Source organism: Sceloporus undulatus, chromosome 9 (assembly GCF_019175285.1).
Source record: "Sceloporus undulatus isolate JIND9_A2432 ecotype Alabama chromosome 9, SceUnd_v1.1, whole genome shotgun sequence".
NCBI lineage: Eukaryota > Metazoa > Chordata > Lepidosauria > Squamata > Phrynosomatidae > Sceloporus > Sceloporus undulatus.
The window spans coordinates 37,023,441-37,050,061 of NC_056530.1; the positions used below are offsets into that span (position 1 = coordinate 37,023,441).

At 45.5% G+C, this 26,621-nt stretch overlaps 1 long non-coding RNA gene across 1 annotated transcript in view; it reads right to left on the bottom strand.

Annotated features, from left to right (window-relative positions):
* LOC121915827 overlaps positions 1 to 24,387 on the bottom strand; it is a 41,966-nt gene extending 17,579 nt beyond the window's left edge. Inside the window, exons 1-3 of the long non-coding RNA XR_006100752.1 lie at positions 24,137 to 24,387; positions 21,780 to 21,944; positions 20,866 to 21,022 (exon numbers count right to left, since the gene is read on the bottom strand). This is a non-coding gene — a long non-coding RNA (uncharacterized LOC121915827). The remainder of the gene's footprint in view (positions 1 to 20,865; positions 21,023 to 21,779; positions 21,945 to 24,136) is intronic.
* Positions 24,388 to 26,621: the final 2,234 nt, after the last annotated feature.

The window sequence follows — 26,621 nt, forward strand, 5'->3', positions numbered from 1 at the left end:
AGCTGGTTACAGTGGGTTCGAGTTTGTCACGAAACACCACCCAATTGAGCGTTGTCCATTTTCTATCCCCCCCCCCCCCCCCCGGATAGGGACTTTTTCATCCTAAGGACTAACCACCCTTTGGCTGGGATCTGTATAGCTTTTTATGGTATCCATTCATTCATGGTTCCCTTTCAATGACAGCAACCACTCTTGCTGATTTTTTGGTTTTAAAAACTCTTGGGATGAACCAGGAATGAGAAAATACGAGAGGAAAGTGGCCACAGCGTTGTGTTTTAACTTATTGTATCACCATCGTGGGAAAAATACGAAGCAACAACCCGTCCTCCCCAAAAAAACATATCCATCTGGCAATACTGCAAAATATAAGTGCACCCAAAATAACATAGAATAAAATCCATGAAACAGGATACCTTTTTGGACCAACCGTACCGCGGCCTCTTTATCCACGATATTTTTATCCACGGATTCAAGAATCAACGGCTTTTGAATCCCAAACCAGCAACCTTGATCCCCCCCCCATTTTATATTTAAGGACACCATTTGGACTCTGCCATTTGATTTAAGGGACTCGAGCGGTCCACGGATTTTGTTATCCATGGAGGATCTTGGAACCAAACCCCAGCGCGATCACAACGCCACTAATATACTAAATTACCCCACAACTAGTTTGTCTTAACTTCGGGACTTTATCACACATGGGGCTTTGAATTGGACTAAAAGTTCATTTAATAGCCTCAGGCAGATAATTGTGCTTGGTGGGAACCTATCACACAATCCCCCTCTTCCTCTCATCGCTGCCTTCTATCCTCCAGGGCCCGGTTTCCCGCCCCTTCACCATTTTAGTTGCCCTCCTTTGGATACATGGCCTCCAGTTTCTCAACCCTTTTGCATTCTTAGGCCATAACTGGCCACAATATTCCTGGTGGGCTGACCAAAGCAGAAATTAGAGTGGGCACTCTTATTTCCCTTGATCTTAACCCACTATACTTCTATTGATAAGCAAAATTGTATTGGTCTTTTCAGCTGCTGCATCATACTGTTGAGTCATGCTCAACCTTGGTCTTATAGGACTCCTAATCCTTTTCCCATGTCATATCTGTCCAAGGAGCCTGTCCCCCAAAGAAGCAAGGAAAATACAGAAGTCTTTCAGGGAGTCTTTTATTGCTTTATGCATGAGTTCAAGCAGTCAGTTAAATTCACTGCCTTTGAAACACCATCATGACAGTATGATTTAATTTTTTTTTTGTGGTATGAGGCCTGATTACTGCAATGCCTTAGATTTGATAGGACCCATACCCAAAGGGAGACTTATGGGCCAGCCCAGGTCCGTGTCCATGGCATCATCAGAGGCTGTGGCTGTGGCCGCCCCCTGCCCTGGCCACCCTCAGGGCTGTGGCTGTGCCCGTGGCCATGGCCAGCCTCGCTCAGGTCATGGACTTTTGTGCGCCTCTATACAGGGCAGCCCCCACCCCAACCCATGAATTCTGTGAATTTTGAGTTTTCCATCCTTGTTCTTGTCTGCCTTTCTGGAAAAAAATGTGATGTAAGCATCTCCGTGACATTGGGCTGTGGAAGTGGACAAGAAAAAAAAACAAATATATGAACAAACGGACACAAGGAGGATGTAACTGAAGTCCTTGAGGAAGCTCTTGAGAGCTAACGGGTTTTTTTGATATCCTTAGAACTTAGGCTAGGGCATGTTGAATTCATCACCAACTAGCACTAGAATGGGAATCTAGGGAATCCGAAACCCTGAAAACCTAGACCCCATCCCACGAAGAAGAAGTTTTGGTAAAAGCATTATGTTCAGAACCCTCTACCACTTAGAAACTAGAGTGAAATCTGGAAGAAAATCAAAAACCATGTAAACACCGGAAACCGATGTTGTCACATCTAGCAATCTAACCTGAGGCTTCAATTTTTGGCTGAAAGCTTGATGCTGAAAGCATTTATGTTACAAAAACCTCTCTCCCATTAGAACTAGAGTTGAAATCTGGAGGAAATAAAAACCATGTAAACACCTAGAACCTGAGTTGTCCACATCTAGAACATTCCCCAACTGTAAGGCTTCAGATGTTGGCTGAAAGCATTATGTTACCACAAAACCCTCTACCACTTAGAAAACTAGAGTTGAAAATCTGGAGGAAATCAAAACAGTAACACCTAGAACCGATGTACATACATCTAGAAATTCCCTACCTGAAAACTTTCAATTTTGGCTAAAATCATGCTGTTCCGTAATCCTCTGGTTCTAGGTTTACGCGGTATTGATTCGCTAAATTCCAACTTAGAGGAATGATGTAAAACACAATAGCAAAAACTTTCTGAAGTCTTCAGGTGAAGAAGTTCTAGATGTGAAAAAATCAGGTCTAGGTGTTATGCGGTCTTGCCCTGTAGGTGACATGGATGGTTGCGGGGATGATGATAGGGCTTTGTTTAGCTCAACATCTGGTGGCCAGTGATGGTGTTGGTGGTCATGGCTCCCTTGACCTAGAGGCTGGTCCCACAACGAGAGATGGCTTTCCAGCTTATGCTCAAGTTGCTTTAACCTACGGGAAAAGGTGTTCTTCAAGAACGCTGGCCTGCTCCTTCAATAACTTCTCGCATTCCTTCACTGCACGGTAGTTCCATAGCTAGTGTTCAGTACAGTCTGGGGAATTGGTGACCTACCGTCCAAAGCCTTCTCCAGGTCGGTTTTCATCTCGTGCGGGATGGGAGCAAACTGAAAGAATGAGAGGACATTCAAAATGCATCAATTAGATTTGCTTGAGCATGGACTCCAGAAAAGGGGTGAACCAGGGAGTTTGATCCCACTCCCAAACTAGCTAACGACGGGCCTGAGTTCTGGGTTGCCAAATTTCAGAGCCTGACCCTGGCCGCCTCCAGTTTTCAGGCCAGGAGACCATGGGTGCCACATTCGTTTTGGTGCGGCTCTGCTCTGCACAAGCGTAAAGAGCCCCAGGCTTAGTAAGAGAGTATCAGATTGCTCCAGGCAACGTCCGCACCGCAGAATTAATGCAATTTTTAACACCGCTTTTTACCTGTCGTGGCTCAATCTATGGGTCTCGGATATGCCAGTTTTGCGAAATGTTTGTAAGTGGATGATATCCATGACAGCTCATGCTTGAAGTAAGAGCTATATAGGCAGCACAAATTCAAACGGGCGACGAAAGTGATAGAGAAATACATTAACAACATAAGAGTCTTCTATTCAAGGCTAATAGGGCTCATAAAGATGGAAGCGACCCCCAAGGGCCATCTAGACCAACCCCATTCTGCATGCATGAATACACCCTCAGAAGCTCCCAACCAATTGCTATCTGTCTCAACACCTACAAAGAGAGACTCCAACCGCTCTCTCAGGCCGCCTCTTCCACCGTCGAAACAGTCAACAGTGGAAAAGATGTGTCTCCAAATGTTTAGGTGGACTATCTTTTTCTGTAGCTTGCACCCGCCGTTCCGTGTCCTAGGATTACATTACGCTGTAAATAATAACGCAGTTTGACACCACTTGATTGCATGACTCCATGCTACAGTATCCCGAGATGCGTCCCTTTGGGGGTTACTCGCATCTTTAGCAGAGGAGGCTAAAGACCCTGTTAAAACTACAAAAAACCCCAGCATTCCATAGCATTGGAGCCATGCAGTTTAAAGCGGATCCAGCTGCACTACCGCTTGCAGTGCAGATGCACCTATAATCTCTGGAGCTTGCATAACCACAATCTGCTCCCTCCTCAATATGCTACTGTTCAAATTCTTGAAACAGGGCTGTCATTTGCCTCCTCCTTACAGAAGCCTGCAAATAGGGAAGATTAAGAACAACCCTATTCTGTCAATTGAACCTCCCATTTAACACCGTTGTTTTGTTCATCGCGTTGGTTTTTGGTTTTTGATTATGGTGAACCCTTTGGGGAGAGAAGCCACTGAGAAACCTTGTTATTTTCTTATCTTATTATTTATTATATTTATTATATTCTCTATTTCTAACCCGCCTTCCTATAAGATTTATGCAGTGATCTTACAGGCGCCCTGCTTGGGTCTTAAGACATAGGGCTGCTGTGATGCAACCAATCCATCGAATCTAGAGTTGGAAGGGACCCCAAGGGCCATCCAGTCCACCCCCCATTCTGCCAGCAGGAACTTCCATAACGTCAAACCTGTTGTGCCTTCTTCTTCTTTCTCCCGCCTTCCGTTTCAATGTCCAGCCAGCAATACTGTTTCCAGAGTGGTTAACGGACCCACGGGATCCTTTTAATCCTACAAACTCACGCTTTCTAAAGCAGCCATTTGAATACCTGGAAAAGACACACCAAATTACCCGGATCGGTATGTAGAGAGATCTTGGAGCACCTTTGCGGCTCGCTGCACGAAAAGACGTGGCAGCATGCACTTTCGTAGACGTACGTCTCTTGTCTAGATGCATTTGAAGCATCAGATGCTTCTGAGGAAGTCGGAGTAGTAGAGTAAGCTCCGAAAGCTCCTGTGCCAACTCTTTCGTTCAGTGAGTCTCAAAGATTCTCCAAGATCTCTCTACATACTGTTCTACAGACTAACACGGCTCAATCTATGAAAACTTACCAGTAGTTACCAGCACGTATCAGATCTGGGAGGCGAGGAGTGCTTGTTACTGCCGATTATCCAACCAGATGGCTTTATACTTTCCTCGGCGAAGCGTTTGGGTTGTTCACTCCTACCTCAGAGGGTTTTTCCCCTTTCCACAAGATCGCGGCCTTGTGCAATGCCCAAACTGTACCTGTCACCACCCAGGTGTGTAAATCAAATATGCAAAGTGGGTTGCTTTTGGTAGTAAAAGGCAGTCAGAACGCATTATCTGACGGGTGATGAAAAGGCGAGAGTGTTTTCCGCCTTCCAAATGTATTACCTTAGCCCTATTGCTTTTTTTCCCCTTTAAAAGTTGATCATCCAAAGGGTCTCTGTGCTAAAACCAAGTGGAAAAGATACGAATAAGCTGAGACCACTGATGTTGCGGCTTTGTTTCTTTGGAAACAGAAGCCTAACTTTGGTAAGTTAGGACAGAGACCGGATGTGCTATGTGTGAAACAAGAAATAAAGAACAGGTCTTTAAAACTGTACACTCTCTAAGTTTCCTATTAGGTCTATTTTACATTTCCTTTATTAGGTCTAATTTCTATTTAGGCACAGAATGATTTCTGAGTCCTCAAGGTATTGTTTTTGGACTTACTGTGGAAATGTGAACTTGGATTGTATATGGCAACCTATTGAAATGTGACGTCGAAGGCTCGGGCCCGCACCCATAGTTTTTTGTGGCCTGTGGCCATGTTCTAGAGAGTTTATCCTGATGTTTCGTCAGCATCGTGGCTGGCATTCAGAGAAGCGGAATGGAAAGAGTGGGATATATATATTCTGAACGACCCCCTTCACTTCCATGCCAGTATTCTCGAAGATGCAGCCAAGCTGCTGGCCGAAACATCAGGAAGAAACTTCTATACCATTGGCCTCAGGCCCGAAAATACCCACAAAAAACCAATAGGATGTGTCCTGAATGTCATCTATATGGGCTGGGACATCTGTTGGAGGAAGTTACTCACTGCCCAACCAGCTTTGCCCTCATGTAAAGTGGAGTGGGGAACTGATGGTTGTGCATTGTTCGTTTCTAAGGAGGGAGCAGAGATGATGCCAATTGGATCACTCCACAAGTGAACAATGGTGTGGTTGTTCTGCAACCGTCCAACCCACATTGGCTGTGTGATATCATGGCTATTGTCAGTTAACTTAACACCTGCTTATAGGGCATAGATTGCTGACACTACCGAATCCTTCTGTGAATTCAGAAGCCTCATACAGTAGTGCCTGCATTTCCCTAGCCAATTTCTTGATGGTGTTGAGTGCTGGATGCACATGCAGTCCAGAGCCATTGTCCACGGGTCCCGATGTAATTGATCCCAATGTGAAATCGTCCTGAGCACCTCGGTCTTGATGTGCAACAGTCACTTTCTGCTTCCCTTGTGTTAGTAATGCTATCACCAACCCTGGTTGAATCCCAAATGTTACTGAAATGCCCTCAGCAGTAAAGCCAGTACCCACCATCCAAGCCACTTTTCCCTCAAGGAATGGTCCAAGAAGCAGAATCTAATTATTATTAATTAATTATTATTATTATTATTACTATTATGATTGTTTATTACACCCCACCCTTCCTCCCGTACAGGGACTCCAGGCGCATCCTTTGCTCTTATGGGTCCGAACAACATGGTTACTGTCACATGCCTTTAGATACCCGCATCTTAAAATAAGAACAGCAGGTGGCTTCGTGGAGAAAGGAAAAACTACAAAGAAATGCCTTCCGGGGTTGTGTTTGAGGCAGATGTTTGCAGATTATCTTGGAACAGTGTTGGCGCATGAATGCTTAGATCATTGGAATTGTCTGCTGCAAAGCGTTATGCCTGCCCGGTTTGTCATGGTTGTTTCCACACTTGGCCCAGAAGCCAAGAGTAAGATTTAATACATGGTATAGATAATACCGAGCTCGATAGAGCAGTTTCTTCCCAGATGTGCGTCGGTATGAGCCAGATGGAACAAACTTGTCAGACCATATGAGTCAGAGAATCAATACAGGACACTAGGCAATACCACATTAGAAGGAAGCAACACTGGATATAGACAATTACCAAGCCAAATGGAACAATACCCTGGTGTAGATAATACCAAGATAGAGGGAAGAATACCTTAGTACAGTGGTACCACGGGATACGAAAGCACCGCGTTCGAAATTTCCTGGGATACGAATAAAATTCCATAGGATATGTTCGGTTAAGTTTTTTGGTTTAGAAAAAATGGGCTTTTTAAATGAGCCCGCAGACGCGGCTTTTTTTCCCTTAGCGCCTATGGCAAATTCGGGTACGAAGTTTTTCTGGTTACGAAATTAGCCGCGGAACCAATTAATTTCGTATAACCGAGGTACCACTGTATAGCCAATACCGAGCTAAATGGACGAGCAATACCTGGTGACTGTAGACAATCCCAAGCTCGGCCCCTAGAGTTGGAAGGGACCCCAAGGGGACAGCCAGTCCAAACCCCATTCTACATGCAGGAAGGCAGCATACCTGTGGTATAGAACAACGCTGAGCTGAATGGACCATAGCTGCGTAAGACAATTACTGTGAGCTCGGGTACGTACTGTTAGGTACAGCCAATACTGAGCTAGCTGGGGAGTTATACTTGGTTATCGACCAATTACTGAGCTGAAAGTAAACATAACCTGGTGTAGACAAATACCGCAGTGAGGGTGAGTACTATTAGTCTCGGGACATCCTGCGCTAGAGGGAGCAGTATCTGGGATAGACAATAGTGCGATGAAGGGAACAAGCCTGGTGCAGGACACTACCAAGGGGAGGGTTGAGTTACTCTAGGTATAGACAATAGTGATCTGAATGGAACACTTCCTGGTGTAGACATTACCGAGTGAGGGTGAGTTAATATTAGGGTAGACAATAGTGATTGAGTGGAAACATTCCTGGTGTCGACACTACCCAACGAGGTTGAGGTGAGTTACTATGGGTAAGACAATAGTGCTTTGAATGGAACAATTCCTGGTGTAGACTACGAGTGAGGGGGAGTACTATTAGGTATAGACAATAGTGATCTGAGAGTGGAACAATTCCTGGTGTAGACATACCGAACGCGGGTGAGTACTATTGGGTATAGACATATCTGATCTGAATGGAACAATTCCTGGTGTAGACAATACCTGATGGAGGGTGAGTACTATACGTAAGACAATGGTGATCGAATGGAAAAACAAAGCTGGTTTTGTAGACAATACCCAACGCGGGTGCGTAATATTAGGTCTAGACAGTACTGATCTGAATGGAAAATTCTGGTGTAGACAATACCGAGAGTGAGGGTTGGAGTAACTCTTTACGAATAGACATTAGTTGACTGATGGAACAATAGCGGTGCGCCCATCCGAGTGAGGGTGTGTGTCTCATAGGTATAGACCATACTGATCAGAATTGAAACACTCCCTGGTGAGACAATACGAGCGAGGGTGAAGTATTTACGGTCCCGACACTACTGATCGACTGGCAACAATACCTGTGTAGATTAATACTGCGCGAGGGTGAGTACTATTATGTATAGACACTACTGAGCTAGGGGAGGAAATAGCTCATATAGACAAACACCGAGCTAGGGGAGCAATCTTCTGATGTTTTGCCCGCTAGGACCAATACCTGAATTGAGCTTAGGGACCTGATCTAGATGATACCAAGCTAGACGAGCAAACTACTGGACCTCGAGAATACCAAGCACTACTGTCTAGACAATACAGAGCTAGATGAAGCCGTTTATTACTGGCTAAGACAATGCAGTTCGATGGAGCCAACAACTGACTGTAGACAACACTGAGGTAGTTGTGACTCCGTCTCCCCAGGAATCCCCCAAAGGCCATGCTGTTTGTGGATTCGGGCGCGATCCTCAACGACCAGCCTCGCAGGCCTGCCACGTCTCCCTATAAAGTGTGTTCCAGAGTGTGGGCAAAGCGCGCAGACTTTGTTTTTGGCACTGAGTTTAGACATTCTCTGAAGTCAGGAAAACACAAATGCAGGAGAGTGAAGCAAGGGGAAGAGAAAGGCATAGAGAGATTACTAGCCACAGCTGCGGGCCAAAACGTCAGGAAGAAACACTCTAGAAACATGGGCTGAACACCCCACAAAAAAACCAAGGATTCTTCCCTGTTTTTTGCAATCCCCATTGAGTCATTTTTGCCAGGACCCTACCAGGCCCTATTAGCATCTGGATTATAAAACGACCTTTGGGCAATTCTTGGAAATGTCTGCTCTGTTCTGCCAACCACTCCTCTGCCCAATTCCAGATTGGGCAAGGAAACTGAACCAGGTGTTCTTTGGCGCGACCATATAAGATATGGAACTCTGGAAACCTATTCCTCCTCCACGGCCATTGTTTCCTGTCGTCGCGTCTGAGCCTTCACTTGCCGACCCCCACCCACCTACTTGGACGTTGTGGGTGAAACTTGAAACGTTCCTTTTACAAGGAATTTGTTCTTGTTGTTGCATGCTTCTAGTCGTTTACGATGCATGGAAAACCCTAGGACCTTTAATCATGAGTTTTTCTTAGCCAGAATTTCTTCAGAGGCGGTTGGCATTGCCTTACTCTGAGCTGAGGCGTGTTGTGATTTGCAGGAGGACACCCACTGGGTTTCACAGCCGTAGCGGGGAATCGAACCTGGTCTCCAGAGCTGTAGTTCCAGACTCAAAACCATTATGTCCATTCTTCCCAGGGAGACAGTCATCAAAGCAAATTTTTTCCTAGCTGGCAAAAATCTGTTTGACACAGGCGCTCATTGCGACTATCTCCAATGGTTTCTAAGGACTTCAACAGGTTGCTAATATCCCAGAGGAGAAGGGTTTCATTAAAATCCAAAATGCCCCTTGTAGATCAGCAGCTGAGGCCACAAATTTCCGCAGGGAAATGTAAGGTACTGCCACTTAGGCAGAAAAAATGACATGCATAGCTATAGGGATGAGGGGTTCACTTGGCCAAACGACTACGTTGTGAAAGCAATCTAGGAGTTCCAAGTAGACCCAAGTTGAACTATGAGTCAACGGTGCAAGCGGCACCTTAAAAGGCCAAAACAAATCTAGGCCTGCATCAATAGATAGTATAGTGGTCTAGATCAAGGGAAGTAATCTTACCACGTATTTCGCTTTGGTCCGGCCCCCTGGAATATTGTGTCCCTTTCTCGGCACCCACAACTTCAAAAAAGGCTGTTGAGAACACTGGAGCCAGTGTCCAAAGGAGAGACCACCAAAATGGCGAAAGTCTAGGAAGAAACCATTTAAAAGGAGAGTCTTAGGGAGCTGGGATGTTTAGCCTGGAGAAGAGAAGGTTAAGAGATGATATGATCGTACTGTTTAAATATTGAAAGGGATGTCCTCTTGAGAAGGGTAGAAAGTAGTTTTCTGCTGCCTCCAGAGAATAGGACCTGGCGAAAATGGATTCAAACTACAGCAAAAGAGATTTCATCTCAACCATTAGAGGAACTTCTGGACAGTAAGAGGCTGTTGACAGCGGAATATGCTGCCTTGGAAAGTAGTGTGTCTCTGTCTTTTGAGGTTGTTTAACCAGCGGGCGGATGGCCATCTCTTGGGGATGCTTTGTTTGTGTGTTCCTGCATTGCAGCAAGGGGTTTGGACTGGATTGCCCTTTGGGTCTTTCAAACCACAATGATGGTGGTTGCAATCACAGAATCATATTCTGTGATCAAACCACAGCATTGTTGTTGGCTCTGTAAAAAGGGACCAGCATCCCAATGCGGAGGGTAAAGGATAACAAGGCAGTTGGATCACAGATTTCCGCCCTGAACAAATTAAACACGAAAAACTGATGTTTTGAAAACTTCAGAGGCAGGATGCAGACAGGTCTGAGCATGTGGAAATGGGTGGAACTGGAGACTAGTGAAATGATGGGAATTGCATTGACTCGCCTGGTCTATGCTGCCTCTTTATTAGATTAGTGCATGGAGTATTTGCAGCTTGGAGCCATGCGTAATCGCCAGCGGGACTCAAGCAAAAAACTCCCAGGTCAGAGGGGCAGTTGCCCTTGAAACAACACCAAGAGGTGCAGTCCAATGATGACACTCCACTTCGGGTGGTTGTTTTGGTTTGCCTTCATTCATCTCTGGAATTGTGGTGATGCCCAGGCGACTCTATCATAGGGTTTCTTGCACGATTTATTTCTTCAGAGGCCACCCAGGGGTTTCTATGTTGGAACTGGGATTTGCACGCTGCTGTCCAAAGTTCATCAGTCCAACACCTAAACCTCAATGCATGCTGGCTCTCATAGAATCATAGCGTTGGAAAGAGAGCACAAGAGCCAAACCAACCTAACCATTCTGCCATGCAGGAAAACTCTCAATCAAAGCATCCTGAACAAGACCATTCCAAGCCTCTGCTTAACTTAAAGACACCAAAGAGGGGGAGAGGACACCACCACTTTCTGAAGAATTGTCTTCCACGTTGACATCTCTTACTGTCAGGAGGTTCCCTCTTATGTTGAGATGGAATTTCTTTTCCTGTTCGCTTGCATCCATTGCTTTCATTGTGTCCCCTCCCTGGAACGCAGACAACAAGCTTGCCCCCTCCTCACTATGGACATCATTCAAATATTTAACACCGCTATCCTATCACCTCTTATCTTCTCTTCTCCAGGCCCAAAAAACATTCACCGCTCCCTCCGTTAACTTCTGTAGGCCGGAGCCCTGAAAATCTATGGAAGGACAGGACAGCGCCAGTTGTTGCTATGACCTTCAAGTCCTTCCACCTTATGGCAAACCCAGGTGAACCTACCATGGGGTTTTCTGGGGCTGAGATAATGTAATTTGCCTAAGCTGAAGGTGTTGTCAAGAGAGGGCGACCAAAATGGGAAGTGTCTGGAAACCATGCCACATGAGGAGCACTTAGGGCTCCTGGTATGTTTAGCCTGAGAAGAGTACGGTACGAGAGATCTGGAGGGCCTGTTTAAATCTTTGAGGGCTGTTATATTGTTGGATGGAGCCAAGGCTTGTTTCTGCTTGTTTCCAGAGAATAGAACACAGAGCAATGGTGTATATAAACTAGAGGAAATGAGATTCCCCTAAACATTAGGAGGAACTCCTGACAGTAAGAGCTGTTGGACAGTGGAAGTCCCTCCCTAAAAAGTGCTGGAGGTGGTGGAGACTCCTTCTTTGGAGTCTTTAAAACAGAGGCTGGATGGCCCTCTGTCTGGAGTGATTTGATTATGGTTCCTACCTGGCAGACTGGGGTTGGACTGGATGACTCTTGGGATTATTCCAACTCTCTGCTCACCAGTGGTTTCCATGTTGAGTTGGGATTCTAGCCTTTGTTCCTGCGCTGTTATCAACACAAAATGACAACCCCATGCTGGCTCTCTTACTCTATCCCTACTCAACTCTCACCCCCTCTCAAACACCATTGCAGATGCACTCTTCTCAAAACCAAGGCCATGAATCCCAACTCCTACTCAGCCCAGTTCCACTTCCACTGTTATCTTCTTGTTTACATATTTGAAGGATGCTGTTGAAGATGGAGCAAGCTGTTTTCTGCTGCTCCACAGACTAGGACAGGAGCAATGGATTGCACGCTCCAGGAAAAGAGATTCCACCTAAACATTAGGAGGAACCGTCTGACAGTTAAGAGCTGTGCAACAGTTGCTGCCCTTGGAGGTTGGTGGAGTATCCCTCTTCAGTTTTCAACAGAGCTGGTGGCCATCTGTTAGGAGTGCTTGGATTGTGTCTTCATGCATGGCAGAAAGAAATTTGGCCCTTGAGGCTCCCTTGCAACTCCAGGCGCCTTGATTTCTTTCCTTTCAACCCATCAGTACATAAACTTGTTCTGGTTGGCATCTAAGGGCTACTGGGTGAGTGGCGGGATGAATATCTCCAGGTGTCACTTTGAACCTTAAAGGAGTTTTCAGGTTGGTGACCCTATGTCAAGAGGCTAGGGCCCATGCATCTTGGAATAACTCTTGCAAAAGTTTGGATGAAAAACCTGGAGCGGATCACCCCAACATGCCCCTCACCGACCCGGAGTTGTCCGGTTGCTCTTTGCTGAGATGTTGTTGGGCACACTCTCTGGCGCAGAGGACGTATAAGACGTCTCCTTTGACAGGAAGACCTGTCAATGTTCCAAAAGCGTGCAGCAGTCTGGAAAAGGTCAAAAATGTAAACTGGCTTGGGTTTCGTGACGGAGGAGCGGTCCCCACCCACCCACGAGGGTTCCTTCCCCGCATTTTTATCTGCACATATCCAAGTGCCTCACCATGGGAACACAATTGTGTTGTTATACACAAAAACGTTGCTTTCACATTGTCTCTAAGCCAACAGCCCAACCCTGACCAAGCGATGCAAAATTCAGGGAGTTGTCAAAGCAGGGTTGCAAAACCATGGAGGCTTAGGTTCCCTTTGCTTTTCTTCTGCTGAACTCATCATTGTAGACGGCACGTTTCCCCTCCTGAGGTTCAATGGGTGCATGCCAGGGAAATTCCTTGTGTTCCCATCAGAGCACTTTGCAAGAAGTGACGGTATTAAAATCCACCATAGCGTTGCATCGTGATACTCCTTGCAGAAGAGTGATGGTGCGGCTCTGCTATTAGTCGTTTGTTGACCCGAGCGGGTCTTGAATTCAAGGATTTCACATCATATATTCAATCTCAAAGTTGTTGTTGTTATTGTTAGGGTCTTCAAAGTCAGCTCCAATTCGGACATCCTATCCTAGGTTTTCTTGGGCAGAGGAGGCCTGCCATCTGCCTTCCTATGGGCTATGGTATTAACAGGATTTTCATTGACAACAGAATCTGGGCTGCCTCGGCTTGTGTTTAGTCTCCTTTCTTGAGGGTTTTTATCTGACGGGGTTTGTTTTGGTGTGTGTTACTTGCATTGGCGGGGATTGGACTGGATGGATCTTGGATTCCTTCACCTTTATGCGTTGTGATTTTATAAACCACAGTGTATCTGTCTTATGAGTGGGATTCCTTCAGCTTCCCCCACCCTTGCACAAGCAAATTCTGCATACGCATGAATCATAGAGTTTGGAAGAGACCGCAAGGGCCATCCAGTCAATCCCTCTGCCATTGCAGAAAAATCTAAATAAAAGCATCCCCGACAGATGGCCATCCGTCTCTGTTTAACGACCTCATTGAAATACACTGCGTACCCCGGGGTCCGAATGCGCCGCCTACGGAATATTCCGGGTTACGAAAACAATCCATTCAAAAAATTGTTCCTGGTTCCGAAGGTTATTCGGGTACGAAAAAATTTTTGGTTGTGCTTTTCGGCGCTATTTTCCACGAAATCGCGGCTTTCCCCCATTCGCCCCTATTGCTTTTCGCCTTTACGAAGTATTCCGGGTTACGAAAGCGCGGCGGACGAATTAATTCTAACCGGGGTACCCTGTACTGGGGCTCAGTGTGCAGTAGGGCCCGTGGGCATGGCGCCACGGACCCACGCCCCATTTCCTGCTTTGTTAGCGGCTTTCAGGCAGCTAAGCTGAACGCCACGTATAGGGCGCCTGCTATGACATGGGAGCTTGTACATTAAAAGACAGTCGATTTTAAAAAATATATTGGTGGGCCAGATTATTGGCCTACGGCAGCATGGAACCACCTAGCTCTTCACCCATTCGTCGGGGCCCATCTGTAAGGGATGCTTTGATTTTGAGATTTCTGCATGGCAGGGAGGGCGTTGGGACCGGATGGCCTTGGGGGTCTCTTCCAACTCTATGATCGTACGATTCCAAAAACCGTTCCAGAAGGCATTTCGTATTGCCAATCTGATCCAGCCGAAAATTTTAAACCACATTAGACACCATTCGGTTGCATGTTTCTAAAAACAGAAGCATCCCACATGAGCAAATGCATTGCAACAATATTGCCATTGGGTATACTACGCCTTGTAGCTGGTGTGATTGTTTGTGTAGAAGGGGGAAGCTAGATGAAGGTGTGTTTGTTTGGACACGTTACCAAACACAGGGCGGAAATCACACCGGTAAGAGTAAAAATGGGCTGAGTAGGAATCAAAATTCTGTAATCATTACTGAGTGTTGGTAAATCAAAAGTTGTGCAGGTTTCCAAACACTGGTTTCATCATCACCTCTGTCGAACAGCTTCCGAGTAGGGTATATAAACTTAGGCTGCAGCCGTTACACATCACAGCCACCTCTTGGAATCAGCTGCCGCGTTGGTGAGTTTTCTCTTTACTTAGAACTATTATTAGCATGGCCTAGAACTGGCATAGCACATTCACTGTGGCTTTCCCCATGATCCATTCTTCTTGCTCCAGGAGACTCTTGGGAATGGCACAGGTGGAGTCGATCTTCATCCAGAAACATTGGTTGGAAGAACCGGGGAGGAAAGGAAAAGGAAAAGGAAACAAAGGTTGGCTCTTGGGAACTTTGTTGCTTGTTGTGCACCTGAAGTCATTTCCGATCCATCAAGTTTTTCTCGCAAGATTGTAAGAGGAGATTTGCCTTTGTCTTACCTTGAGGCTTGGGAAGGTCTGTGGACTGTACTCAAGGTTTCCAAAGTGGAGATTCTGAATTCTGGTCCCCAGTGTTGTAGGTCCCGACACCGAAACCACTAGGCTTCATTTCCTCTCAACTACCAAAAACCCTTTCCACATTTCCCCACGGCTTCTGGGAAAGCAGCAGTTGGAATGCTTCAAAAGTTTTTGATGAATACAATGGTGTTTTATGATTTGGCAGGAAAACCCTTGCATCCGGCTGTGCTCCACGAACGAAATGACAAAAGAGGATGCAGATCTGTCAGTGGGGCTGGTTTGGGAACTCTGGGCCCTCCAGGGTTTGGACTTCAGCTCCCAGCCTCCCAGGCATTGACCAAGGGCTCAAGCTTCTGGGAGCTGAAGTCAAAAACTAGAGGACCGAGTTGGGACATTGCTGCCCTGAACCCTTTCAATTTTGGTATCCAGAGGGTTCCTGAACCCAATACCCAGCCGATACCAATGGCCCGAGTAAACTTTCCATCCATTTCAGTTGTGCTTATGCTATTGTACATGAATGTATGATTTTTATGTTGCTAGTTGTTGGATGTCACCCCATTATTCATTACCATTACATCCATGGAATCATTAAAACTCATAGCGCTGGACGGGACCACAAGGCACCGAGTCAACTCCCCTTGCCATCCAGCACTGCCCCAATGAAAGCACCTGATATATGGGCATGATAATTTATGAATATGATAGTACCAAAAATATAAAATCCTTCCCAAATTTATGGAATGTCCTGTCGGAGGAGATCCAAAACATTACCAATCTTGATTCGCTTTACAAAGGCTTGTCCAGACGAATCCTTTTCGACAGGCCTTCCCCGTGTTGTAACACCCGCCGATACGACCACCCTCAGGAATCCTGAACCAGGACGCCCACCTCTCTGTCGCGTCGTCTGGATGTTAATAACCTAGATGGGATTTTTTTTTTAATTTTTTTTATTACTGTCTGTGAGATTTATAATATTGTTGTTGTTTTGGAGGAGGGATAATGGGCCTTATTTTATTTTGCATTGTTATATTTAGTGTTTGTAAGCCACTTGATCCTCTGTCGAGAAGGAGGAATAAAATACACTTATTTTTGTTATTGTTATTATTGGCAGGTCCGACTATCAGAAAGAGGCAGCTGGGAGCCACTACTCTTTTTTGCGTAGCGCGCCACAGCAACCAATTGGCCGCGCGGTGCCCGAACAGGAGCGCTGACAAGCAGTCCTTTTTATGCCACATTTAAAAGCTGCGGCGGCAGGAGTAAGTCACTGCTGCGCAGCTCCTCTGACCACACACAGCAGTGATGTCATAGCTGTGTGCACATCTGGATGTGCCAACACAGGCTATGGTGACTGCTTAGGGTTGCAACCTAGCACATGCATGCATGCCCCCAAAAAGGGCATCGTACAGTGCCCTATATTCTTATATTATTTATTATTATTATTAATATTATTATTAATCACTAAAAGGATTCAGTATGGTGTGATTATGGGAGGCGGTCAATGAGGGGAGGGGAACCATGGGTATGGACTGGGGAATGCCAACCCTATTGATGCACCAGCTGGTTCTGTAAACCTCTTCCATTCCAATCCCACATTCGCTTTTTTTCCAGATGACAGCCATAACATTCATGACCACCACAGCTAATCAGGACATGCGCCATGGGTCAAATGCTCTGCCAAGCTGCACCATGGCCGAAGGCGATGGACATTGTATCAAGACCTACCACTTTTATTCTCCCCGCGAAAAGAAGGAGACTGCTTGAGCCTCAAGGATTTGACTGAGCTCTGAAAGGACCAGGCTCCCACCTTCCTGCGCTGTGTAAGTAAATCCCAACCTTTCCTCCTTTCTCTTTTTTTTCTTTTTTTTTTTTTTCTTTTTTTTTCTTTTTCTTTTTTTTTTTTTTATCCCCATTTTGTACAGTGTGCAGGCCACATGCCAACAGGCAGGAAAGTCTTCTAGGATCGGTAGGATACTTGTGCACTTGTGGCACATAGTAAAAAAAAATGCATGGATGCAATCAACACGCATTATACAAAATGTGCACAGTGTTCCTGAAACAGACACATTATACTGTGTGTGTGTGGTCGATGCTTTGCGATGTTGATATGATGTTGTAGGCAACACTGCATATTGTGGTTGCGATAGTCTCATTCAAGGGAACTGTGCATGTGTCAGCTCTGAGCTGAATGTCCCCTTAGAGAAAACTGACCCGAAACAACACCACTGTTCCAACATGCCCATTTTACGGAAAATGTAAGAAGCTGACATTGAGCTTGGCACACACCTTAGAACAAATGTCCCGCCTTTGATGCAATTTGTGCGCCTGTTGTAACAAAACCTAAACTGATGGCATTCTTGAGCAAAAATGCAAGTGACATGAATGATCTCAACAACCCCTATTTAACAAAAGTTAACAGGTATTAGTGAAATTGAACGACTACTTGGAGGAAAAAGGTTACGCAGCATAAGTGCCATGACACACCTATTTCAACACAACACCGCACCCGTTGTAAACACCAGCAGGCACCCATCCGAACAAAACGTCGTCGACGACTGACACCGGTGTGCCTTTTTAACAAAGCCAGCACAGTGATAAAACAATAGGTAAATTGAGCAAAAAGTGATAGTACAGTTGGCCCTCACAATGCGACATTGATTTATGGGGATTTGATTATATGTGGGTTTGGTTAATTATGTTCTCCGATGTAATCTAGTCAGTGGTGCGAACTATGGACATGTGCCAGAGTGGCACTCAGAGGCCTTTTGTGGCGCATGCACCATCGCAGAGTTTGTCAGAGTTCATTACTAGAAAGCCAGAGGATGGGCACTTTGCGATAATAAGTGGGGCTTTGGGTTGCCAGTTTGGGCACTCAGTCTCTAAAGGTTTGCCATCACTGCTCTAGGTCCTCAGCGCCAACTTCTGCATACTTGACCATAGAATCACCTGGCCAGCCTAGAGATTCCTAGAGAAAACATTCACTAGGCATTTGTAGTTCTCCAGTGCATTCTATTGTCGCTTCTGCTGATGTTGGCCATAGGATATTGCTGGAGGACTAGCGTTCCTACAAGGTTAAAAAATGTGGTATTTATTTTGCGTTCCCCCCCCTCCTTTTCACAGGGGTCTATCTACCCCAGAGAATGGGAGGGCCATGTAAAGAGAATCATTAATGATGATGATATTAAACAATAATAATAATTATTCTATCTCGCCTCTCCTACGGATTGAGTGAAATTGACAGGTACGCGAGCAAAAGGTACCAGCATGGATGCCACCAACACTGGCTCACAGACCTATCAACAATGCTTAGCCTAGATAAGTTGTGTTCAGAGACAGGCATCTTTTGGGACAGGTTTGATTCTTCCTGCAGGAGCATTGCTGACAAATTGTGTTTTGTTTCGCCTGCACAGAACCGGAGCCGCCCAGGCTATATCCAGGAGCTCTTCAAACCAGCAGACGTTGACAAGACCACGCAGCTGACTTCGAGGAGCCGGTGCGCGTGTCGCTATCCTGGCCGATGATGCTCATCGCATCAGTCACAACGAGACCGGTGCGGGCCAGACAGGACTGATCTCCATCTCCTCTCAGAAATGGCATTGCAACTTTATTAGAGCCCCTTTGTCTATTATTCCCGGTTATATAAGAGCCTTCTGAAAGTGGTGGAGGAAGCTATGGGTCTCCAGATCTTCTGGCCTACACTCCATTATTTCTTCCACTTGGGGTTAAGTCGCTTCTGGGAGATGAGGCCGACAAATCTGGAAAGCCCCAGCATTCCTATTCTTCCTTAGGTGATCAAAACTCTTTAGGTGATAAAAGTCTCAAACATCTGGATGACAAGAGTTGAGAAGCCACAGGCTTAGACCACATGGAAGCTGCTTTTCCGTCCTTTCTATAAAGGCAATGTTTGCTTTCTCTGGGTAGAATCCACTTTGATACTTGTTCTGTTCATCTCAATAGAAGGTCCAATTCCAAGTGAGCAATTCACTCATGTTTCATTAGCCCCTTATGAAGCATTTGCCTCAATGTTAGGTCAACACATCCTTACTGTTGCAGCTTTGGATAAAGATGGGCTGAACAATGTATATGCTTTGCAATATTATCCTAAATGATGAATAAAGACACCATATAACATCTGAAGGCTTTGGATCAAATATTTTGTTGTTCGTATGGAGAGGGAGAGTAGTTCATTTCGTGAGTGACACAGATCTAAGTGGGTTTGGTGCTTCATTGGATGGACATTGTGAGGCTTCCACTAAGCAACCAGTGGCACCAAGTGCAGGACTTCCTTTGTCCCACCTCTATGGGCAATCAGTGGGACCTTCTAGATCCGCGGTTCTTCAAACTTCCTAATGAAGCAACCTTTAATATAGTCCTCATGTTGTGGTGACCCCCAACCAATTGGCTTGGTCCCTAAGACCATCAGAATATGTGCTTTCCGATGGCTTAGGCAACCCTGTGAAAGGGTTGTTCGACCCCCAAGGGGTGCAACCCACCAAGGAGACTGCTATTCGAGATGTTCCCTAGTTCCTGTTGAGTGCTTATTCATTTATTTCCCCACTGGACACCACCCAGCCTGGATAACCCACCACGACGCCATGCATCTGAATAAGCTATCCAAGATCCCTATATTATTGGAGGCTGGGGTCCAGTCCAAGGGTTACACATACCAGTCAGTCAGTCACAGCAAAGGGCAGAAGCAAGAGCATAGTACAAGGCAGTGAAGGGGGTCAGAAACCAGGTCACTGAATCAAAAGGCAAGGAACCCAGGAACAATAAGGTGCAAGCCGATTGTCAGCTACAAGACAACTCTGCAGCTGGAGTCTTTTAAAAGGCCTATTCTTCTTCACTGAAACTTTAGCTCCTCTCTTGCTTCTAGCCTGGAAGAATGCCAAAGACTCTGACCTGCCTTTGCTCCACAGACCGGTCTAGCACCTGCATCTAGAGTCTGTTTTTCTGAGTCAGGCTGCAGCTATACTGAGACTGAGATCCAGGCACCCCAGCCTCCAATCATTATTATATTATTCTTATTATTATTATTAATTATTATTATGATAACCTTAATTATTAAAGCGCATGTAAATTCACACCACAAGCACGCTGTATGTGTTGTACATTACTAATCTTTTAATGGAAAGCTCCATGCTGCCGTAGTACCCCCTCCTTGGACGTGCCAACAGCAACGCATGGCAAAAACGCACTAACACGCCCTGGATGGGGGTGGACACGGACTATGTGAGACGCGACTTGTTGGGCATTGCGGATTGCTACGTCAAACAGAAGCGGGATGACATGTTGTGGGGGGGCGTGGCAAGATGGCCGTCAAACGGGCCAGATTGGAGGCACCAGACCTACGAGACCTAATAAGAGCTTGGTCCCAAGAAGGCTCTTCGGCACGTGGTATGCTGCCTGAATACTCGGGCGTGGCCTGCGAAGTTCAGGCTTCCCAGGGCAGTCCAGGACAGCTACGACCCTTTCGAAGTGAATATGACTTGGGGGACCTTCCAGGACACTTCCCATTCGATGGGAAAACAAGCCAGTATAATCAACAATATCGGTGATTGATGGGAGTGCATTCCAAACCGGTCTTGCTTTAATACAAAACCTATCAACTGACTGCAAGGATGATGTTTGATTTTATTTTTAAAAAGTGTTAGTGGCAATGCAGATTCTTGCCTTTCACTGCTTATAGACACAGCTATCAACCTCTGGAAGGATTGCGGAAAAGGTTGTTCTCAATCACCTGGAGCTCTAATGAAATTCTGACTCCGAAGTAAGTGGCATGTAAGGAAAGAGACATCCTGACAATCTCTTACCTCCACTTCTCTTATCTCCATTTCTGCCAGAGGGTACTCCATCAGATCTACGACTGTCACGTTCGCCATGTTGAGTTCTCCCTGTTGAGCTCAGTATCAGCTGAACTATTGTCCCCTAGATGTCTTCTGTTGAGGTTGTCAGAGGTCAGTGGCTTGCCTGTCAAGACAATATTTGGTTAAAATTAGGAGATAGAAGAAGTGAAAAAAACTCGGCGGCATACCCTTGTGTCAAGGAGATAGTGAATCCTCTCCAACTGTTAGAGCAGATTTTGAAGGAGATATCTAAGGTGCTTTGACCTGGTTGGGGAAGCTGATTCAGTAGCTGGGAGAGCTTTAAAACCATCTGTACCCCAGAGTAGATCCATTGCTCCCCAGACATGGAACCCACCAGGCGCCATTGTAGATCTTTTGAAATGTCCTCCTGGAAAGGCTGAATGAGGGATGGTACCACCATATTACCCTGAAACCGAGCCATAGCCCAGGGGTGGCAGTGCCTCGGATGCCTTAGAACAAGGGATTAAGAAGCTGATCATTTGTTTGTACTCTGTTCAGTGGTCAATACGTTGTTGCTGTGCATCCTTCCTATCATTGGGCAGGTGGATGGTGGGATATTTGTACCTCTTCCCTTTGAGATCCCAAATATTAAGGCAGACACACACACACACACACACATTCACACATACACATCTCAACTTAAAATAATGCCCCATACATCTGATTTATTCTAGGTGATAAAACCTTCACCATGATGTGTTGCTCTTTAAGGGACCACTGGAGACATTGCTGTGCAGCTGGTATTCATCTAGTTATCTTAGACAGAAGGACAGGTTCCAGAACAGATCTTCGCTCCCTTCCTTTGGAGAGACTGGAGGAATCTTAAAAACCTTTAGTAATAAATGACTCAAGAAACTTACCTGGAGATATCCCAAAGCTGTTCGTAGCCGTCTGCAGCTGGGACAACGAATGCTTCCAATGCAGGCCGTTTATATATGCCATCCCGGAGTCCTTTAATTGCCACAAAGTGACTTCCCACAAGGCAGGCACTCCCCAGATTCTCACAATTTGTGTGTGATTACAACCTAGTATAAAATACAAATACAGCGTGCCCTTCTTTTACGCGAAGGATCCATTCTGTACCCCCCTGCATAAAAGAAATAACGCATATGCTCGAGCCCCATTATAAGTAATGGGGCTCATGTTTGCGGTGGTGCAGTGCAGCGTGGTGACGGTGAGCGTGCGCCATGGGAGCATGCCCCATTGTTTCTTCCTGCACCCACCGCCGCTTCTTCCGGCACTGCTTTCAGCGTATGCTGAAAGCAGCATATAATGCGCCCATGTATGACGCGGGTGCACTGTACAAGCACAGCAATAAAAATACATAAAGAATTAACTATTAAAAACAATATATAATGAGAACTTATTCAGATAGTAAATAAAACTGTTAAAATTAAAATCAAAACACCATTCGACTTTGGGAAGCTATTGCAGCGATGCAAAAACGCGCCTCCTTGTCTGTGCAGCAAAAAAAAAAAAAAAAAATGTAATGCGCCACATTAAATATTGGACACTGAGCTAAGTATGTAAGGCCTGGTCTAGACGGGCCTATAGTGTGCCATCGTCATGTGCTAGGGGTTGGCCGAGGGCACACCACCCATACATGCCTCACCACTAGCACGTGATGAGGGCATCAAAATGGCAGCGCCCTGTACACACCGGCACCGTCATTTTGCTGTGTTGGACACAAAGGCCTGTTACAGACTGCCAAAATAAAGCTGCTTCGGGTCTCTTTGGAGGTATGCTGTTTATATGATGCATGGGTCCTAACAGTACGGAAGTTGCGCCAAAGCTGCACTCCAGTGCTTAGGAATGGAGTGTGGCTTTGGCACGACCTCAGGACTCTTAGGACCCATGCATCATTTAAATAGCATACCTCCAAAGAGACCCGAAGCAGCTTTATTTTGGCAGTCTGTAACAGGCCTTAGCGTCTTCACATCATGCCCCCTTGTGACATCGCGAGTGTGCCATTGGCACACTGCAGCGTTACAATGGCGCCGCAGAAAAAACCCACTTTTTGCAGGTTCTTTTTACTGTGCAAGGGAGCTGCGCGGTTTGTCCACTGTGGCTTCCTCACGCAGCAAAACAAGGCGCCTGCAGACCACCCTTTTTGGGCGGTCTGTACCCCACCTAAGTAAAGTAAAAAGATGTGCATTAATGCTTCTTTGTGGCCATTTTAATGGCAGGTTTGTGGCAATGTTGTGTGAAATCATTGCACTTAATTACGTGATTTTTCCGGGATATTCACGGGATAAACTCCCGATCTCCTTCGCATGATAAAATCCTAAGAGATGGCACCTTGAAACTAGTTGGCGATCAGGAAGAATTGCAAAGCCATAGGGCAGCTGTTGTGAGAGCAGTGTTACAGAACCTGTAAAACATGTACCAAGTCATCCTAGTCTTGCGCCAGGTGCACAGAGGGCCTTAAGGGAAGTCAGCTCATGTTGTTTCAAATGTTTAAAACCACCAGTTTCATGAACCAAATCATCCAAGGCACACTCTGCCCCTGAAGCGTTTCCCGAAGAGATTGTGTATGTTGAAAACAGGAATTACTCATTGTGCTTTCTGGAAGGATCTGGAAGGCATTGTTCCGGCCCTAAGAAAATCCCATCCCATATTCTTTCGGGTTTACTGCCAAATTTTGGAGGCCATGGCTGAGTTTCTCCTAACCAGGGCTACTCTCTGAGGCATTGAAAGGGGCCAGAGTGGTCCTTCTCTACCATAAAGTCCTTTTCTATGCAAGGCAGAGTATTTCTTTCCCTTCTGGGAGACACAGGATGGCAAAAGAAAAACATTTCTGTGCTGCACAGATTTTCAGCATTGGCCCCCAGACTTTGGTAGTAACCAATCCTGGCACAATCCCTGAAGCGTTGTTATCGAGTTGTTACCCGCCCTGATCCCTAAACGGTAGAGACGGGATATAAATAAATTATTATTATTATTATTATTATTATTATTATTATTATTATTATTATTCCCCCACAAATCCCTATCCCAAAATGCATCTGTGGAGGTGCCCCTTCTTTCCTGGCATCACTTGATCATAGAGGCCTCTAAGCAAGTCCTGCATCTATAGGGTGAAGGTTTGTCCCTTGCCATTGCTTTGTTCCCTGTTCCATGTTGGCGGCAGGCAGGCAGGCAGGCAGGCAGGCACTCTGCCAGTCTGCTTCTCCTGGCATGGTTCTATGCACCCCTTTCCCTATTTCCCTGCGTCTACCTTGATTCCGAGGAAACCATCTCAGGCGATTATCTAGCATTAGAAGGCCTAATGTTCTCTGTCCACTTTTCCTCCCTTTCTTCTGTTAGCCTTGAGTGTTTGCGTGAGTGAATGTATGTGTGTGAGAATGTGTCCCCCTGTGCACCAATAAACCAGCTTAAAATGCAAAGACTTTGCCTTTGCATCAGTTCCTGGAAGTCCTGGTCCATTGGCATACACGGCTGGGATCTGGTCCCAAAAAGGGACAGAATTGGGTTGGACAGGATGACCCTTGTAGTCTCTTCCAACTCTACCATTCTGTGATTCTATGATTCAAGGACAGCAGATGGGAGGATGTGGCAAAAGCCAGACGATATTTGGACAACTCTAAATTTTTGTAAGGAGCTCGATATTGGTGTGTTGAACTAATTAATGGCAGGTGGTCTGCCGGCACCTCCTTTTCCGGCTGAAGGGAAGCCGCAGCGGATAAACCGCGCAGTTTCTCGCTGGCACTTGTGACGCCCGAGTGTATCTCAAGCTCCCATGTGCCTATTTAAGTAATTTAGAGTTGTCCAAATATCGTCTGGCTTTTGCCACATCCTCCCATCTGCTGTCCTTGAATCATAGAATCACAGAATGGTAGAGTTGGAAGAGACTACAAGGGTCATCCTGTCCAACCCAATTCTGTCATGCAGGAAATCTAAATCAAAGCATCCCAGACAGATGGCCATCCAGCCTCTGTTTGAAGACCTCCAAGGAAGGAGACAGAGGCGGGATACAGACCGCCCTGGTTTGCTGCGCAAGGGTGCCGCAGCAGACAAGCTGTGCGGCTCACTCGCGCAGCAAAAAGAACCCACAAAAAGCAGGTTCTTTCTGCATCACAAGGGCGCCGAGAAGTGCGGATGCTAGGTGTCCGTCATGTCCAAATGGCGGCGTCCATATGTACAGGGCGCTGCCATTTTGACGCCCTCGTCACGTGTGAGGGGTGACGGGCGTCAGAAAGCGCCGCCCCTCGCATGTCATGATGGCACCCCATAGGACCCATGTAGCGAGTGCCTAAAATCCCCTTTTTGGAAAGATATTGTCCATGTGATTCTGGACAGACTGAAACTGTGGAACGCATACTTTTGCATTGTATGTTCTACGGAAACTTAATAACTGACATTATTTCTCCAGTCCTTTGGGACCAACCAGGTGACTCCGAAGCTTTTTATAATTTCTCAGTGTTATCAGATACTCATCCTGATATAACATTTAAGGTCGCCACATTTTGCGCTGTGGCAATAAGAGTTAGATGAAAGATGTTGGCTAGAGGAGAAGTCCAATACAAATAGCAGTAATCCCTGTGAAACTTTTACCATTTAAAAACATGGGAGCTCCGACTTGTTTTAATATGCCATTTTATACCTCTATATTTGTGTTTTATGTATATGTTTGTAAGTATTTGTAACTTATATTCAGATGTTTCTGGATAAAGGATAAATGCAGTGCATATAGCCATAAACCCTGTGAGGTTTTTTTTAAAGACTTAGAAACATTGCTTCCCTGACAATTCTTTTTATGCCATTACATATTTGTATATTTATGTTTTTGCATTTTTGTCAATATTTGTAACTCATATTTAGATGTCTCTGGTGCAAATTTTACTGATTTACTGTAAAAAATGATATCTATCTTTCTGACATTATCCTGGGAAAGTTGTGCGATCGTGGTGAAGATTTTCACACAACGTCATGATGAAATAGGATTTACAGTATCCCAGGAATTACCAGGGAATAACCAGCAACAAATCTTGGGAAAGTAGGGATTTGTTGCTGGTTATTCCCTGGTTATTCCTGGGCTAAGTCCTCCTTTATTGTGATGTGTGTGAACATCTTCACTGCAATTGCATGACTTCCTTGGGCTAATGTCAGTTTAAAAGCTCAATTCTGCCTCTGTGTGATAAACTCCATATACAGTACGATGTTACATTTACTAGCATCTAAGCCCACAAAGCTCTTTAGTAAGGTCATAAAAATGCAGTAGTGAAAAATCATTAAAGCCTATGCTATATAAATATATTGCCCCATTATTGATTCACACCAGCAATCCTATAACAGTTTATACCACACTGTGCCCCCTTCTAATACTCCAAAGAGTAGACCTGGTCCTGAGAAACACAGCCGTGGGCTCCTAAACTTGGTAGCAGACATAGTCTTGGTGTGGTCCCTGAAGGATCTGAGATGGGGCTTTCTTAGGCTCTGAAAAATTTCTTCCAGCACCTTCCAGAACGCAAGATGAATAGTTCCTGTTGTTGAATTAAATAGCCTACTTGAAAAAGGCTTTCAGAACTGAGTGTTCCTTGGATACTTTTGTTCAGGGGCCAATTAAAAATGGCAGTATCCAATCATTTTAAGCAACAAGAACAGTTATCGCTTAAGATGTGTACTTTGCAGAAAGCTATCATTATTTCATATACGTTGTACAGGATGTATAACCCTGGTCTCAAAACAGCTGCCATGGCTTC